The sequence below is a fragment of the Triturus cristatus genome, chromosome 5_1 (genome assembly GCF_964204655.1).
Source record: "Triturus cristatus chromosome 5_1, aTriCri1.1, whole genome shotgun sequence".
Lineage (NCBI taxonomy): Eukaryota > Metazoa > Chordata > Amphibia > Caudata > Salamandridae > Triturus > Triturus cristatus.
Genome location: NC_140587.1, coordinates 865,297,434 through 865,310,379, shown reverse-complemented (window position 1 = coordinate 865,310,379; position 12,946 = coordinate 865,297,434). Strand labels below are relative to the sequence as shown.

At 43.6% G+C, this 12,946-nt stretch overlaps 1 protein-coding gene across 1 annotated transcript in view; it reads right to left on the bottom strand.

Moving 5' to 3' along the window:
* The window catches only part of DOK6 (docking protein 6), a 1,435,463-nt gene that overhangs the window by 34,037 nt on the left and 1,388,480 nt on the right, over window positions 1-12,946 (bottom strand). The window lies entirely within an intron of this gene.

Genomic DNA, 12,946 nt, shown 5'->3' with positions numbered 1-12,946 from the left:
GCTTGCTTCAGGCATGTGATGTCAGATACCCTTGCCCTTCAACATCCATGCTGCTCAGCCCCCCAAGAAGACAAGCTGCATCCTAATATGTGTGTAAAGAATGTTGAATATTTTAAATACACTGGGATATCATAGTATTTATTATGGAATCTGGACCATGTGTAGCTGCACTATTTACAATGCAATGTTCAAATCTTTGTCTTGTAGGTGGACATTTTCCATTCACCTGGGAGAAGTCGACAACTTTTGGAATCATAATGCAACCAGTGAGTGTAATGCGCATATGGTTGTAGCTCTGTAACGTCTGTGTGTGATCCATGATAGTTCTAACATTGTGATGTGTATGGCAAGCTATAAATCACCTGCAACCAAATTACAGTCAGTCTGCCAACACAACAGAACTTGTCCACGGAATAATTTAGAATTGGCAGGTAGGCATTTGACCTATGAGAGAGAACAAATGACATCTCAATATGTGCTTTTGTAAGGGTGTTAGTTCATTTTCATAAGTATTGATAAATAATCATTACACAAACTTAACCTGAGGTATGGCTGTTGTAATCCAGGATCCTGGGTGCCTGAGCCTCCCTTAGAGTAGTCCATGTCACACCTATGTGAAATGGAATGACAGAGTAACAATTACACGATGCCCTAAAAGCTGTAGAGATGTAGGCCTGCTACTCCATTTAACCATGGTGTTGTACAAATCATTACCAGACTGCCAGACAGATGCACATTGTGAGTGTAGATGTCCAGGTGGCTGGCTTCTGGTCACATGGCTTTGCAGTTCTAAACTGGGTGTGAGGATTCAGACTTCAGTGCAATGTGCATATGTTGGTGCACACTGTGCAAATGTCATTGGCATGGTGCGGTAAGCTGGACAAGCACAGTAGTCTGCACATGGATTGGCATCGAAATGCCAATGCCAGACTTGTGCCCCATATATATTCCCTATGTACCATTTTTGGGAGGCATTCATACATTGCAAGGTATAAAGTCATGTTGCAGCACTGTAAAAGTTCACATGCAGGAATGCACAGTGTTAGCAGCATACAGTGCATTGAACTGCTCACCTACTGGTGGGGTAAGTTAGACTGGCTAGAACCAACGCGGGCACTCTTGCAGCATAGTGCAAGGGGTCCTGCATTATACCCAACAAAGTTCTTGTACAGATAAGTACTCCTGATGCATACACACACTCCTGAGATGCGTTTTTCTATTGAAATAGGGCACCAACGAATGCAGCCCTGGGAAAATGAAGGTATAGATTTTTTTAATGTAAAGGTCATTATGGTTGTGGGACAACTGTATACCAGAAGCTTTATGTCAGATGTCAGTCGATTTACCTGAGGGTAAATTGGTTAAGTGTATTACATTAATGTCTTGCAGGAGGGAGCCACCCACCCTCCACCTATAGAGTGGCTACCTGATACAGAGTAAGTAAAATCAGCAATGGGTGCTGCCTGTGTAACTTCAGGTGAGTCATGCAAGGCAGAAGCAATCTAGCTGAACCTGCTTACCTTATCACTGCTCATGTTTGCTTCTGGCTAACTTTCACCCCACTTGCACGATGAAATATCAAATCCAAAAGTGTACATATCTGGACCATGTATAAATATATAGGATATAATGGGATTTATATTTCGGTAGATGGGATATCCATCACCATTGTGACTGATTAACCTGTCTGTTAAGATCAAAATCAGGCCCTTTATTTCCTCAGTTTGCCTTGTTGTATTAGATGTCTTTGTACAGAAGGTATATTGGCATATCTCTATCACAAATTTTTTTATAGGTCTGGACTGGCACTCATTTTACACACTATTTTAGGAAACATTTCCAGGTGAGGTAATATGTGTTTCTTTTAACTCCCTAGATAACATGACAGCTGATGAAGCAAAGACCTTTGACTTAAGACGGGACTGCTATAGGCACATCTGCCATATCTCCAAGGCCTACCGAAAGATGGGTGTCCTATACGAAAGGGTAAAGGCACATGGAAGAGTGGAAGGCAGACGGAGACCACACATTAATCTACTCCAACATATTTGGAGGGTGTCCGACAGTAGCAGCAGGAAGTCCAGAAACACGTCACACCCGGACCATCAACTGCATCACAGAAGACAGCCACACAGGACAGGAGGCCCAGCTATGCCAGAGCTGCAAATTTAACTATATAATGGCCAGAAAGATGCAGAAACTGAACAGGAGAATGCACGCCAATCAACAAGAGCAGGCCATCATCCAATAATTTATTTTGACATTCCAGGAGGCCATGTAAAGGATTGCCACCCAAATTGAAATCTCTCCCTCATGACATTCCTTTTCCCAGTAGTTTTTATGTTGGATAATTGTTTGTAGGTAGTAGGTATATTGTTAGTTAGGGTTTAGTATAGGTGTAGGTTAGTGTTAGGTAAGTAGCATTTTTCGTAGATAGGTGTTTTTAAGTGTGTTATTTAAATGGAAGCATTTGGGAAAAAAAACAGGCCTGCGCTCCAAGTAAGGGGCAAAACAAGTGTTGGCTTTCCTTATTCAATTTATGATTCTGACTGTAAGAATCACACTGAAAGAGTCCGCGGAAACAAAATGGTGATTCTGACTATAAGAATCACAATCAATCACAGGCCCACTTTGGACAATAAAGACCTTTGGAATACAACTGGAATCACTACTGACCTGTTTTATTGGAATTTGTTTACCATTTCGGCAACTACTCACAAATATCATTGTCTTTACACGTTACCTTTGGCCTAATGGGTTAGCGGTTTCCCATTCATCAAGGACATCTGAATTTTACTGATTACCCTCATTGACGAAGGAAGAGCTTTGCTTGGAACATTCACTCCTCTCAAACAGAAGGTTTCTTATTTTGTTAGTAAGTGAAAGGTTTATTGAGTGTACTAGATGGCTGACAGGGAGACCTGAGAGAAACTTGCCATTTGATGTGGATAAACAATGGCTGAAAGAAGATTTCTGCTCATCATGTACCAAGATGACAAGATGTTCAAGGCTGAGAACCCCAGGCTCAGTTCGATGCGTTGGGAATTCAGAGCTATGTTGCAGATGCACTCAAGTGGTGTTATGACTGGTCCATGGTGGTTTGACCTGTGATGAGACGTTTCTGAATCTCTTGTTACTTTTAAATTGGTGTTCTCATAGTAAGAGTTAGGAGAGATTCCCTTGGAGAGGTACATACCTCTCTGCTTGTCCTATTCTTGCAAGTGTGAAGCTTTAGGCTAAACACTAATTTCCTTTGGACTTCTTCTTGAGTTTGATCATGCTGACACCTTCTTTTATGCTACTAAATTACAGACCCTTGACAGAGGGCCCTATATCTACTTAAGTTTAGGATACATAAGGGAAGGTTGTTTATGGAAGACCTGTTAACTTTTATTTGTTACTGAAACGTTGCGGCGATCTAAATTCTGTCCGAGCATTTTATATCACACACACCTACAGAGACAATGAATCATTCATGTGTAAATCAGTGTATAGAAAATATTACATAAGACAAAGGGAACTACAAATTGTGGGATTCACATGTTATCCATATTAGTAGGCATTTTTTAAGAGTGCTTGGTCTTGGGAAGCACAAACTCAGAATTCAGAAGGTAAAACAGTGATTAGGGTTGGCTTTACTAATAAGAATGTATTTCTACTCAAACAAACCCTTTTTAGCAAAATTAGGATAATGAAATACAGGTTCAAAGCATAACTTTCGAACCTATATTACGATTAATTTCTGAACTGCACAGTAACCAAAGGATCTCTGTGACAAAATCAGTTTTCCCCTGAGCTATGCACATAAATACGAATATACCACCTTACCACGCCTGCAATTACAATGCATGCAATTACAACACATGCAATTACAACGACCGCGTTGTAACAACTCATACCATTACTCCGCAAGTCGGAACAACGACTTGTTCTAGGGGGGGAACTGGATTTTGGAATAGTATAATTTAGTATTTCAACTCCAGTCTGTGCAACAGTAGGGAAGATGTTGGATTTTAAATCCAACACCTTCTGACCCCTCCACAAGTCGTTGTTCCGACTTGCGGAATAATGACATGCGTTGTTACAACGCGGTAGTTGTAACAACCGCGTTGTAATTGCATGCGGTGTAAATGATTCGGGGTAAACGATGTTTACCCATAAATACTGTTCTGTCATCTGAGTAAATGCTCTTTGCAGCAGGCATATTAACCCTCTGTGCTACCTTAGATGAGTCAAAACTGCCACTAGACTAAACTATTATCTCTCTCTAATAGGTACTTGAATAACCAGAGTTATTTGGCACTTTTATTGTTGCCTGAAAACTGTTGGATACACAAGGAACTCTGCAGGGCTTTAACAACTGCTGAAATGCTAGAAAATTGGTCCCCAGTAACAAAAGCAGCTCCCAAACTTTTCAACCTCCAGGGGAAATGCCCGATGCCCAGTACGGCTAGTCTGGCCTTGCCAGTTACCCAGGACCCACCCACCTTGCAGCAGTGAAGAAGGATGTCTAGACGGTGCCAGGGAGGGCCGATTTCAATTTTAAAGCTGTGCTGTTTCTGGCAGGACCTTGACATTTCACTTCCTAGTGTGAAGTACACAGTGCTGGAGGAAGCTATTACTATAGCCCCTCCACATTCCTCCCATCTTAATTTAAGGTGGCAGGAGGGCGGACAGAGGCTACAGTAACAGCTCCATCCAGCACTGTGTATTTCAAGCTGTAAATGTTGAGTGAGGCGAAGGGAGGACCGCACAGTGGAGATGGCAGAAAAACATGAGCTGAGTGGGCGGGGGAGAGAGAAGACAAACAGCACAGGTGCGGGGAGGGGAGAAAAAAAAAGTGGGACTCGGGCAATGGTGGTGTTGGGAGCCCCACAGGCACTTGGTGAAGGTGGGCAGTTTAAAAAGTTGCATGCAGGGCAAAGGCTGACTAAGGAAACCGGGACTAGAACGCACTATCTGAGTCCTGGGCTCCATCAGCCTCTCCTTGCAGCATGCATGCTTTCACCTTCTGGGTAGCATGCATGCTCCGCTTTCACAGGAGAAGGGAAAGGAAGACAGGGCCGCTCTCATTTTATTGACCCTGCGACAGTGCAGAATCAGTGCTTAATTTGTAAAACAATAATAGCCAGGGCTCTTGTCAGGAGACCACTGAAGCTTGCACCGAACATTGGCCCTGCCATGTTGCCAATGACAGTAACAACATAGCTTCTAACCACCACACTCCTACAAGTGGGACAGTTATGACTATTTGAGGCCCCCAAAGCTATAAGAATGGCTTAGGCAGCAGGTAATAGTCATTGTTAATGTATATTGAACTAATAATTAACTGTTGTTGTAGTCATCTCTAAATTAGCCAGATAGTGCCACCTTGTGGGAGACTGACACAGGCACCACTGTTGAGAATTAAGTGCCGGTGCCGAGCACCCAAAACCACAGGCTCAAATTAAGTACTGTGTCCAGTCAATTAAAGGGATGTTGACACTGGTCTTTCTATTTAGATTTTGCAGGGGCTTTTGTAAAAAGAATTAGATTTTCTCAAAATTTGTAATTTCCAGATTTTTTTGCAAGTCGTGAAATTGCAAAATTCTGGAGAGTCTGATGAATACATTATAAATTAAATGGCAAACAGTTAGCCCTTTCAAAGGGACAGACGCTATTCTACAACATGTGTAGCACTTTTTCCTTTTATAGCAACTTTGGATTTGTTTGAATTCTAAACCATGAGCACCAAAGACTTATGCAGAGTTATTCTGATATGCACTATGATAACACAATGCTATGATTACCACCTGAAAAAACCCATAGAAATAGAGTGAAGTATACAGTTTTTGATCAAAATGAAATCATGGTTAGTGTCACTTGCCTATCTACAGTAGTTAAGCGGTAGGGTCTCTTGTGAGCCTTTCTTAAAATTGTGCACTATATTTCTGTCACCTTTCTTTGTCCCTTGTATTTGTGAATGTCCTCTGCCTCCCTCGTTTTTATCATATTAGGAAATGCAGTCATACATTCCAAGGAGACTACCATGATTTACGACAAAGCTGTAAAAATGCCATGTGTTAAATTATAGTGCCAGCAAAGGTTAATTGCTCAGTGCTATATTGGGTTAAAGCTTTCTGTTTACAGCATGCAAGGGAACTTGTTTCCCAAAACACATCCTGTCACTTTAAATTTACAGCAGGTTACAGGTGGTTCCACCAAGAGACAAATGGACCCATACATGCATTCTGCAACAAAGGCACCGCATACATTTAATTACAGCCTCTTACCACTGCATGCTGTACAGATGGGGGTAGCAGGCCATGCAGAAAGCCAAACTAAGTCAGTACGGAGAGCGCCACAGGTCACAGAATATTGACATCACCTCCTCGTCCGTCTTCCCTGACCCAGTCCTTACACATGGGATATTATCTCCACACTGCAGAACATTTTACCTAGCCCTCAAAATAATTCCCCCAAGAGGGCCGCCATTGACCCAGCCATCCCATAAAGGGTTAACCTTAACCCCACTTCCTGTCATATTTTTCTTCTGCTACATTGTCCCTAGCTGACTGTTATTACATGGGTGGAAGGACAGTAATTTTTTTAAACATTTATATTTCGTTACCGTTTTCTGTGTCTTTAGGTTTGCTGTAGCAGCCTAACTCTATCGCTCCAGTCACGCCCTCCTTGAGCGGGCGGGGCTGTGTTCTGCCATTTTCTTTATCACTGTGCTCGCTTTAGTGGTTCCTAGCGGGCTGTTGGTAAAGTTTGTATTGTGCTGCATTTAGGCATTTTGACAACTTTTGGCCAGATTTCGGTGAACTAGAAGTGTTCTTTGCTGATTTTATAACTGTGGGCACCTATTCCAATATGGCACCCATGTTTCCTTCAGTTTGCTGTGATACCGTGGGATTTCAGGTATTTATTTTCAGCACTTCAGCTGATTGTAATGGCGGTGTCCTGAAGTGTTTGTCCATTTGGCAGTGTTGCAGATGGAGCCCCTCCCCTTCTTCATCAACCACTGCCTTAACTTCTCCCAACAACAGATACCAACAATCCACATCTCCCCAATCACAACTGATAAACATAACATTCCTATGCTCAACAAGCTTCTTTCCTCGTTCTCGTACCTCTCTCGAAGAATCAACATCCTCTATTTTGCTCATTCCCATCAAAGTGTTTCTCTATCCTCCTGTTGCTGATCCTTCCTTCACCCCCCAACAACCCTCCACCCCAAACCGTCCTCCATACCGACAGACAGCTGTCTACCCAGACCAAAACTTACACAATCTCCCATAGACATCTCAGAACTATCCTATCTCCTAGAGAGTTATGCAGCTTCAGGTATGGCCCCCACCATCTATTCCTGCAGTGGGCTACCCGATCATTACCATTAACTCAGACCACAGTCAAACTAACACACGCCATCATCCACTCCCTTGTAACTTGATACAAATCACAACCCCCTCACTGAACAGCCTAGCCAGAAATGTAACAGCTTCTCCCTGAACTGCATACTACACAAACACTGTCTAGAGATATTGGTCTCTACCCTGGACAATCAACTTGATATCCTGATCCTCACTGAAACATGGATCAACGACCTATCTAACCATGCTCTAGACCTTCTACTTCCTCCCAATTACTCCATCTTACATAGAGACCTGGAAGATTGATTTGGCGGAGGTCTCACACTCATTCACAGAAAATCAATGAGATGCAGGATTCTCCAAACGACTCAGTTTCAGTGTTTTGAATACATGTCAGTGGAAATGCCCACATACACTACCTCCAACATCAGACTAAATGTGATTTACCATCCACCAGGTCATAACAATTCCTTCATCAAGGAATATATGGATCTCTTCACCTCTCAACTGATCAGCTCAGACAAGACGATCTTCCTTAGAGACTTCAACATCCATTGGGGAATCAAGGAAACAGCCTGGTCGACACCTTTAAAACCTTTCTCAAAGACATTGATCTCCAACAACACTGCCCTTAATCCACACACCACAAAAGCGCCATCCTTGACCTGATAATATCCAATTCCCCCAATCTACAGTCATACGGCCCCATTCTAGTCAAATGGTGTAACCACATGCAGATCCCAATTTCCCTCGCCGGCTCTTATACTAAAACTTCCAGATAACCCAAGAAAGAAAAAATATTGTTCAGGCACACAGCCAACCTTGACACAGAAGCCATGGTCATCATGGCCCTTACTGTCCTAATCTCGATTACCCCTATATGATATTAATGAGGCCACCGGCAAATACAACTCCTGCATGGAATCCCTTATCAGTAAATTTGCACCCCTGAAGTATAAATTATCTAGACTAAAACCCTCCAATTCTTGGTTCTCAAATGAACTGTACGAAGAAAGAAAGCATATTAGAAAGTGTGAGAAAGAATGGAGATTAGCACCCTCTCACCTAAGTATGAATAAGCTTTGCATAGCGTGAAAACAGTACAAAGACCAAGGGTCATATTATCAAGGAACGGCGTTAACATTATCGCCGCTTTAGCGGCGGGAAACTGCAGTTAAAGCAGCGATAATGGGCTTGATTATATGCCCTTGTGAATTCCCATAGAAGCCCAGGTTCTGGTGTGAACCTGGGCTTCTATGGGAAATCACAAGGACATATTATCAAGCCCATTATCGCCGCTTTAGCGGCAGTTTACTGCTGCTAAAGCGGCGATAATGTTATCGCCGTTCCTTGATAATATGGCCCCAAATCCTTAGAGATAAATCCTCTCACTTCAGAGCACTTGTGAATTCTGCAAGGAACAGACAAAGCGCCTGTTCGAGGTTCTCGCACAAACTACAAACCCCTCCACCACTTCAGCTCTGGAGCCATCAGTGGCCCGCTGCAACAACTTTGTGGATTTCTTTGATAGACATGTCAGAGATATCGATATCTCGCTATACACCAGTGAACCTCCAGAAACTGAGATTCTACCATGCAAGGGGCTTTATTCTTGGTCCTCTTTCTCCCCCATTTGCGAATGAGACCTACAGCGAACAATCTCCAAAGTGAAACCCTCAAATCATTTTCAGGACGCCATTGCAGGTTCTATCAACAAGTCTCTTGCCACACACCTACTCCCCCTATGCACCAACAAAGTTAACTCCTCTCTTCAACTGGCCTATTTCCAGAATGACTAAAAGTGGGTCAAGTATCTCCTCTTTTGAAAAAACAATCTTTCGACCCAGAGAACATGACCAACTACCGCCCAGTCACCACACTTTCATTTTTAGGCACAGTCATTGAAAGTTTTTTTTTCAGCTCACTTCACACATTTGAACAAACAACCTTCTAGAGTCTCTCCAATCAGGTTTCCGACAGGGCGACAGTACAGAAACTAAAATACTACAAATAATTGATGACTGACTCCTGCCTCCTGGTTCTCCTGGACTTGTCTGCTGCATTTGAAACTGTCAACCATCTGGACCTCTGTCACACTCTTGAACAGCGCATGAGCTGTGGATGCACAGTCCTCAATTGGTTCTAACCAACCACTCCAAAATTCTTAAAATGAGCAACACATTCTCGAGACCAGTCACTGTACATCAAGGGGTCCCTCAAGGATGGATCCTCTCCCCTACTCTCTTTAACCTGTACCTAGAACCACTATGTGTGATTCTCAAAAATGCTAGGATTCTCTTCCACCTGTACACTGATGACACTCAAATAAACATGAAAATTTCTTCCCCTGAAGACCTCGCCCTCCTTTCAATCACGCTCCTAAAGATTTAAAACTGGCTGTCAAACCATCATCTAAAACTCAAGCCAACTAAAACAGAATTTATTTTGATCGCACCTCCGAAAACAAAAATCCCAGTACAAGAATAGATGGCCCACTTTGCCACACTGGATGGCTGTCCTGCCATTGTCCAGAGTGCTAGATCCCTTAGTATCACCCTTGACAATCATCTAAACCTCCACAGCCACATCACAGCCATGGCCAAAAGCATACAACACCAACTCAGGCAGCTATAGGGCCTCAAAACAGTGGTGCAGTCTCTCGTGCTCTTCAGACTAGATTATGGAATTGCCCTTCTCTCAGGCATTCTCAAAGTTCATCTAGGCCCACTGAGAGCAACTCTACATGCAGAAGCACGCTTCGTGTTAGGTTTCAAGAAATTGGAACAAATTCCTCTGGCTCTGCTAACCCTCCAATGGCTTCCCATTGAAGCTCGGACCCAATTCCAACCGCCTGCATTACCCACAGAGCACTGCATTCCCTTTCACCCTCCTATCTAAGTGAGAAATTGAAAATCTCTGGAGCAAATAGGGGTTCCAGAAATGCCCAATCCCTGCTCCTGGAACCCCCCCACCCTTAATTCGAGAATGGTGGATGAGGCTGTCATTCTCTGGTGGTGTCACAAGAAGCTGGAACTCCTTACCTCCCTCCCTTCGTCTAACAACTTGCATAGCCACCTTCAAAAAGTATCACAACCTCCTCCTATTTGACAGACACCTGGGTTAATCACCCTTGACCATAACTAAGTACTCTATCCAGAAGGCGAACTACCTTCATTGTGTGTCCCCACCATCTTAATCAATGCTTAAACCGGGAATGTCTCTTGTCCAACGGCAGCATTTGCCCTGGTCGCAGCTACTGACAGAATATGTCTGAAAGTAATTCTTGTAACTGCAACTTGCTGTACCCGTGTATCTTGCTACTGCTGTAAAGTGCTCTGATGCCTTCGAGCCATATCCGCGCTACATGAAATTGCAAAAATAAATTAAAAATAAAGAAAGCGGGTCCCTCTGGGCTGTCCCTTCAATGTCAGATTTTCAGGCCATGATTGAGAAGGCAGTGGAGACTGCCCTGCAGAAGGGTGACTGTCCTGTTCTTCTTAAAATTCTTCGGTTGGCAGGTCCTGAGATGGTAGATCCAGATGAGGAGGATGTGGATGAGGGTAGGTGAGGGTGTTTTCTCCATGTGGAAGTGCTGTCCTCTCTATTGGTCCATCTGGGACAGAATTTGGGTCATCCTCACCCTGCTCCAACTGGGGTTGGGAGGATGATTTTTTTTTCAGTTTTCCTGTTATCAAAAGGCTCAGTCTTAGTCTGTTCCACTCCATTCGACCATTTGTGTGGTACTTACTCATGCACTGAGGGAGGTTTTCCTCATGTTCTGTCTAAAAAGAACTCTGTGGAGCACTTTGCGTAAGAGTTTCCACCAGTGGTTAAGGTTGATCGCCTCAAGGCTGGGCTTTCTACACAGGGTAATGTTATTTTAGAGGATGCCTTGCCTCCTGATGCAGTAGACAAGAAGGTGGAGACTACTTTGAAGCGCTCGTATGCTGCTTCAAATTTTGGTATTCGGGAAATACCTATGCTAATTATGTGGTGCAATCATTGCTTAAGGATTTCCAATCCCTGGCTGATCTGATCAAGGGGGTGAGGATCCATCTGCTTTGTTGAGTATGATGGAACAAGAGGTTTGATTTTTGTTGTACCTGTCATTTGACAATCTGTGTGCCTCAGCAGCTGCATCTAGGGCAGTGGTTGAGACACAGGGTAATCTTTGGATCTGTACTTGGAAGACTGATGCTGACCAGAAGTCCACTTTTATGAAATTGCCTTTTGATGGTTCTTACTTGTTTGGACAACAGTTGGAGGATCTGGTCAAAAAGATTGCAGAGAAAAGATATTGCTGGCTCCTTTACAGGTCTGCTTTCTGGGGTTGATGGTTTGGTTACAAAAAGGCGTTTCCCTCTGCTTCTAAGGGAGCATATCAGCCCTTTTGTGGTCATGGCCGGGGCACCCCAGTTGCCGATAAAGCCCAGTTCCAGACAGGAAGTGATTCTTTCACCCAACAGCCTCTTTCTAAAGCATGACTATCTAGATACCTTTCCAGTGTGTGGTCGGCTCCTGTTTTTCTTGGAAGTTTGGCAGCATTCCAGATCAGTGGGCGGTCAAGGTGGTTTCGGAGGGCTACCACCTAGAGTTTTCATTAGTCCTCCCAGTGTGTACAAGCCAACCCTTCTTCCAAGGGTTCCTGTGAGGCACCAGGTTTTATTAGACACATGTGCAGACGTTGATGGAGAAGTCTGCAGTGATTTCATTTCCTGCATCAGAAAGAGGAGAAGAGTTTTGTTCCATTCTCTTTTTTGGGGCAGAAGCCATCAGGCGATTTTCGTCCTGTATTAAATGTTAAAGCCCCAAATCAGTTCCTTGTTCAACGACCATTCAAGATGGTCACTCTGCAATCCATCTTTCCTTTCATGACTTGGGATGTTCCAGCATCACTGGACATAAAGGATGCCTATCTACATGTGCCGATTGTTCCCATTCACCATCTGTACCTTCGATTTGCTGTAGGCGGCAGACATTTTCAGTTCAGGGTCCTTCCCTTTGTCGTTACTCCAGCACCAATGGTATTCACCAAGTTGCTGGCCCCTTTGATGGGGATGCAAGGCAGAAGTATTAACCTTTTCCCCTACCTCAGTAATTGGCTAATTGCCTCTTCATGTTTTTCCAAGACGCTATCTGATGTCGAGGGGGTGTACAATCTGATTCGAACTTTCGGGTTCTTGTTAAATTATGCAAAGTTACATCTACTCCCTACTCAGACTTTGTAATTTCTTTGGGCCAGATTTTGCATAGAGAGCGGGAAGGTGTTCCTGTCAGAGGAGAGGCGTATCTGGTTAATTCAGAATCTACAGGATCTATTAGCCTTGACTTTGGCCTCTGCCAGGCTGTGGTTGAAAAGTCAAGGGAAGATGGTGTCCGTCTTGTTCGTTGTGCCTTGGAGCAGGGTGCATTTGCATCCTCTGGTGCACCATCTCTTGGCATATTGGCTCCCTCAATCTCAGATGTAAAAGACATTAATTCCTGTGACGGCAGAGATCCGACTAGCTCTTGAATGGTGGTTTCAACCAGACTAAATGATCAAAAAGGGTTATTTTGTATCCTCATGTCCTGGTGGTACTGTCCACAGATGC